This window comes from Alexandromys fortis, unplaced genomic scaffold, assembly GCF_014885135.2.
Source record: "Alexandromys fortis isolate MF-2015 unplaced genomic scaffold, M_Fortis_MF-2015_v1.1 scaffold_30, whole genome shotgun sequence".
Taxonomy (NCBI): Eukaryota; Metazoa; Chordata; class Mammalia; order Rodentia; family Cricetidae; genus Alexandromys; species Alexandromys fortis.
This window is the reverse complement of record NW_026067922.1, coordinates 7,531,758-7,537,757: the sequence shown is the minus strand read 5'-3', so window position 1 is coordinate 7,537,757 and position 6,000 is coordinate 7,531,758. Positions and strand designations below refer to the sequence as shown.

Here is a 6,000-nt window from a genome sequence, read left to right as displayed (position 1 = left end):
TCTGTGTGATCATTCTGCACACGTGTGGTGTTATGGCAGAAACTTGGATGGCCTGTGGAGGGCAATTCACAGCCATGGTGCTCTGCCACTCCCTCCCCACAACCCAGGAAACTCGGGGAAGACTCCTTGCACACGTGATGGAACGGAGGGCACAGGATTTCAGGCTGGGGTGGATCTTGTGCTCTGGCTTTTTCAATTGTTCCATTCTTGGCAGCTTCTGCAAGCATAGATGGAGACCTTCTCTGTGTCCAGAGCTTTAAGGACTTTCTGACCATGTGGTCTTTAAGACAAACCTAGGAGGTCTCTGAATTGCCGCTGTTCCTATTGCAGAGACAAGAAAATGAGAGCACAGAAAGGTGAGCTCTGACAAAAAGACGCATGGTTAAAGGACTTTGATATGGGTCAGTCAGAGGTCTTGCACGCCTTCGCAATATGACCTGCTTTGGTTCCCCATGGGGGGAACAGGTTTGTCAAATTAGCAGTACTGGTGTCCTTTCCAGTGGCCTTTCTTACCATGTGTGTGTGTGTGTGTGTGTGTGTGTGTGTATTCTGCATGAACATGTATTATGAGGCCCACCAGAGATGACCATTCAGACAGCTTATAACCAATTGAAAGTCTTTATTCCAGCCGGCTGGGACTACACTCAGGTATTCCGGACCCAAGTATAGATAGCATTAAGTGTTTTGGGTAAGTTTTTTGTTGTTGTTGTTTTGGTTTTTGCTTTTGTTTTGAGACAGAGTTTCTTGGTGCAACAACTCTGACTGTCCTGACTTTGTAGACCAGGTTAGCCTCAAACTCACAGAGATCCACCTGCTTCTGCCTCCCAAGCACTAGGATTAAAGGTGTATGCTATTACCGGTCCCAACCCCACCATGGGTAAGGGGTTTTGAAAGGGAAAACCATACCTTGGTGTGTCATTTGGCAGCTCCAGAAGGAGGTTCGCACAAACAGGCAATTTAAGAGAAGTTAAGGGAAGTCAGCTGGGGCACTCTGACCTCAAGTTCCTAAAATAGAGTTGGGTAATTTTCTAAGGGATGCTCCATCAAGGAGATTAAATCCTAATTAAACCTGAAATGGCCTCAGCAAGAATATTAGATGGAGGAAACTCTGCATTATCTGGCCCTGTTTCTGATCGTGCGTGAGCATTTTGTTCAGGTACTCATGCCCAGACACATGTTTGGAGGTTAGGAGAGGTTGGGTGTTTTTCTCTTTTCCTTTATCTTGTTCCTCTGCTCTTTCTGAACTTGGAGTTAGACTGGACTCCGATCAATAAACCTCAGCAATTCTTCTGTTTCTATTTTCTACAGCTTGGGGGCTGTAAGTGTATTAGAGGTCACATCCAGCTTTTTAGGGATGGAGAGCTGAGTTCTCACCCACTGAACCATCTCTACAGCTCCATCTCTTTCTAACATGCTATGAGGCCTTGGTATTGAGTGGTATTGAGGGTTTTACCTTCTTGGGGTAAACCAACCCCAGCTGGACTGTATGTGTGTGGAGGGACTTTGTGTGTGTGTGTGTGTGTGTGTGTGTGTGTGTGTGTGTAGAGGTTGCTGTTGGACATTGTATGTGTGGGAGGGGTGTGGGGGGGGATGCTGCAGACAGTGTTTTCTGTTCTGATAGAGATCTGAATTAGGAGGGAATCTAGCCCACTTTCCAACATTTATATTTCCTTCCCACTGACTTTAAGGGTGACTAGGGAAAGAAGGGGCCCTGGTATTTGCAGTCTAGAGGGTCTGCAAATCTCCTTACAGTACAGCACAGTACCCATACTGGACTTAACCCTGGGTCAACCACATTCAGTGGGAGACACCCTTGAACTTCGAGCTGCATGATGTTTTGTTCTTGCCCCCTGTGTACCAGTTCACAGATGCTTCACAGTTTCTTGCAGCAAAAGTTCAAATACCGGGTCTTGCCGATTGCCAAAGATGAGAGACGTGCCTCTTTTCTGCATCTGGGTCTCTGGTGCCTGACCTCAGCCGAACCTCAGTACCATTCCTTCCCCTGGGAGGAGCACCTACTCAGATCACATCAGGACAACCCACTGTTTCCTAGAATCCCCTTGGTCCCAGTTGCCCCCGACTACATCCCTGGTGGAATACAACTACGGGCCCTAGTAAGCGCTTAGCATCCATGGCCAGGCAGTCCTCAGCATCTACTCACTCCTGTGTCCCAGCATAGTGCCAAGCCCAGTGTGCCACTCATGGTCGGGGCTCACTGGGTTTGAACCCAATCCACTCTACCCTAGTGGAAATAAGAACTGAGTTTCATGATACTTTGCAGTTTCCACTGCTGTAGGTGGAGTGGGAAGAATCAATTTTTGCCTTGGCCCAAAGCCAAGGCCAACACAGTCTTTTCACTTTGATTGTTTCCTCATTTCCTGTTGGGGAAGAGCTGCTCCTTCGCCCACCCACTCACCCACTAGGTCTGGCTTAACGTGGACTTTAGGTGGGTGTGGGTGGCGCACGCCTTTAATCCCAGCATTTGGGAGGCAGAGACAGGCAGATCTCTGTGAGTTTGAGGCCAGCCTGGTCTACAAAACAAGACACAGAGAAACCCTGTGTCTCTCTGTCTCAAACCAGAGAGAGAGAGAGAGAGAGAGAGAGAGAGGAATTTTAACTTCATATTTCACCTGGCTCTAGGCAGTCTTTTATAAAAGTCACACTTGAGAATCTTAGCTCCCCACAAGCCTTTTCTCTTCAGAGCCTCACAAGGATAAAGATCTATTTGTCTCTTTGTGTGTGTTACAAAAAAATGAATGGGGATTTAATTACAGCAGCTCATTTCCTAAAAGGAAGTCCTATTTACGACGTACCATATGTTTAGCCAGCGGCCATACCCCCAGGGCTGCCATCCTGTCAGATCTCCTTAGATAAGCAGGGTCCTGTTGGCCTGGCCTTGCAGGGACCCTGGGAGGACCAGCAACTGTTTGTGAGTGTTGGGGGGTGGGTGGGTCAAGGTATCCTGGCTGGGCTAAGCTTGGACTGCGGCTGAGTACCAGCCTGAGTGGAGGCTGACCTGGCTTCGAAGGAGATGAGAATCCCAAGTTTAAGCAATTCGCCATGATCAAAAATCGCCTGGCTTTTTTCTTCATCTACTAAGGCAGTTCTTGAGGGGGAGCAAGTCTCTCTTGCTGGTCCTTCCTTTCCCATTTTAATTCCTCCTTTGCCATGTCTGAGCCAGTGCAGATGGCTCCCCCTGAGTTTGAGACTCTTCTAGAATGGATGGATCCTGAAAGGGGAGGGAATGCAGGGTGTTGGGGAAAGAACCTGGCTCCAGCCAACTGTGCTGTTTATCTGCCATGATGCCTTGTGGAGTAGATTCTGGGAGGCTGGTTCTTCTGTGTGCTGTGCTGGCTATATGGGGATGCTTGGGATCTCCTAGTTTTCTGGTTTCACGGCTCCTTTTCCTGCCCAGACTTCCTTTCACTTTCCAAGCCTTCCCTTGTTCCCAGTGTGCCCTGTTCCTTTTGCTTCCTCTCTCCATTCGCTTTTTAAAAAACTCCACGTCCAGAAAAATATCCAGGGCCTTACATCCCCACTATTCTCTGCCCTGAGCCTTGGAACTACGCAGCTGTCAGTGTCCTGGGTCTTCATCCTTGGTGGCAACATTACTTCTTGAGAGTCTGTTCTTTCTGGACTGGAGGTTGGTGTAGACACCACCCCAGGTCTGCAACTGTGTGTTCTTAGTTTCCACTGAACAGATACAGCAGGGACTTCAGGATACCTATCTCCCTGGGGCACTCACCTGCTCAGAAGGAAGAAAAGAAACAGGCAAAGCCCAGAAACATCAAGTAGCCTGCTGGGAGGTAAGGTGCTGAGGAGAAGGAACCTGGTTTCTACTGTAGATGCTCTGCTGGAGGAATAGGGCATCTTCAGTCTACTGCTGGGTCTGTGTAGTGAGGGGGCCTATAGTTAGTTCCCACTGCCCAGACAGAAATAATCACACAGGAACCATACTGTTTAAAACACTGCTTGGCTCATTAGCTCTAGCTTCTTATTGTCTAACACTTACATCTTAATTTAACCCATTTCTAGTAACCTGTATCGCCATGTGGTTGTGGCTTACTGGGTAAAGTTCTGTCTGACTCTGGCAGGTCTCCATGGCTTCTCTCTGACTCTACTTCCTTTCTCCCAGCATTCCGTTTAGTTTTCCCCACCTAGCTCTTGTTCCCCTATAACTCTGCTACAGGCCCAAAGCAGTTTCCTTATTAACCAATGATATTCACAGCATACAGAGGGGAATCCCACATCATGTCTGCTTGCTCTTTTTCCCCCTCCCCCTCTTTTCTTTCTTTCTTTTCTTTTTTTTTTTTTTATGCTTTTTGAGACAAGATCTCATTTTGTGACCCAGGCTGGCTTGAACTCATGATAATCCTCTTGCCTCTGTTTCTCCAGTATTAGTATAGCTTTCTGCTTGTTCTTCTGAGTGGCAGGAGCCAGTACTCACTGGGGATCTTGGAATTCCTGGGGACAGGACCTCACCAGTCCTCAGAAGAGAAACTTGGTGCTCAGAAAGTACCCATGAGCTATGTCTACCCAAGCCAATGCCCACGGACCTTCCCCACCCAGGTCTCTGGATGCCCCTGCCTACTCTTCCTTGAAGGACTTGGACCAGGTATTTCTCAGGCTCATCTCCAGCCCATGGCTGAGCCGGTCAGCCTACTTTCTGCATCTTCTCAGAGAGAGGGATCACGTGGGATTTAGGCCCATTTTAAAAATGTATCCTCATTTCCAGGGACTAACAGCTTTGTGAGGCTCTCTCAGCAGTGCCTGTCTAAGAAGGTGGTTTGACTCAAGATGCCTTTTGCTAATTAGAACCCCTTCAACTCTCCTGTTACACAAGAATCTAGGGCACCCACATGACCCTCTGAAAAGCTTTTTTTAAAGGTATTTTTAGTCAGAATCAAAGGGTGAAATATTTATTTATTGTTCAACTTTACAACCCTGAAGCTGTGAACACCTCAGTTCCCCATCTCACAGTCTTTTTCCTTCCCTGTGGACACTTCTGTCCTTATTCTGTTTCTCTATTTCCTTCTCCTTCCTGCAACCCTGTGTGCACACATGTGCATGTCCATGCATGCATGAATGCACGCATGCATACGTGAATGTGAGTGTACGAGCTCCTGTGTGTAGGTGTGAGGGCCTGGTGGGTGTGTGGCCACAGTGCCAGGCAGCCATGCCGGATTTCTGGCTGCTCATTGTTCAGCTCTGTCTCCATGGCGACAGGAGCAGCTGCTCCATTCTGGGCCTTGGCTTGGCTGTGCAGGGCGGCCTGCCCGCCCGTCTGCCTGCCCCATCCGCCCTCCCATCCTCCTGCCCAGCCATGAGAGCTGCCAGCTCTATGCCCTCCCGCTGCCCACAGGCCTTGCCAGGCTGGGCGCAAGAAAGCGTGTTTACTAACACCATCCACATGGCTCCTGGGGCACTGTGGCTCTGCCCAGAAGATGTCAGGCCCAGGGCACCGGGAGGTGGGCCTGGAGCCAGGCTGTCTGTAGCCCAGGGAAATCAGGCTGGCCGGCTGCTGCCCGGGCCTGCCAGCACTCCCAGCCTCCAGGCAGGGTTGCAGGCACTGGGTTCAGGGGCCTCACAGAAACTCTCTCCAGAGTGTTCTTTCCCCTTCCTGGCATACTTTACAATTCTCTTCTCAGTGTGAGTGGGTGCTGTGGTACCCCACCTGGTCGTATTACTCCTGGCAGTCTCCTCTGGTCCCCACAGTGGGATTATCTTATCCAACACCTTCACAAGCATAAATTAGGAACTGCCAAGTGGGAGTGACCCAGTGGATGTAGTCAGGAGGGAGGGCAGGGTTGTAGCAGCAACCTATCTGCCCTGGGAGGCCGGGGTGGACTGTCCTGTGTGGTCCCTTTGAGTTTTGAGATCTTCTCCCTTCTTCCCCCTCTCTTTTCTTCCCTTCCACTGCCTCCCTCTCCACACCTCTCTCTGCCTCTCCTCCCTCCTATCTTCTCCCCATCCTTTTTCCCTTTATGTGTGTCTGTGTGT

General features: G+C 49.5%; 1 long non-coding RNA gene across 1 annotated transcript in view; it reads left to right on the top strand.

Moving 5' to 3' along the window:
* The first annotated feature begins 1,051 nt into the window (after positions 1-1,051).
* LOC126501248 (uncharacterized) overlaps positions 1,052-6,000 on the top strand; it is a 32,231-nt gene continuing 27,282 nt past the window's right edge. Inside the window, exon 1 of the long non-coding RNA XR_007591598.1 lies at positions 1,052-1,156. This is a non-coding gene — a long non-coding RNA (uncharacterized lncRNA). The remainder of the gene's footprint in view (positions 1,157-6,000) is intronic.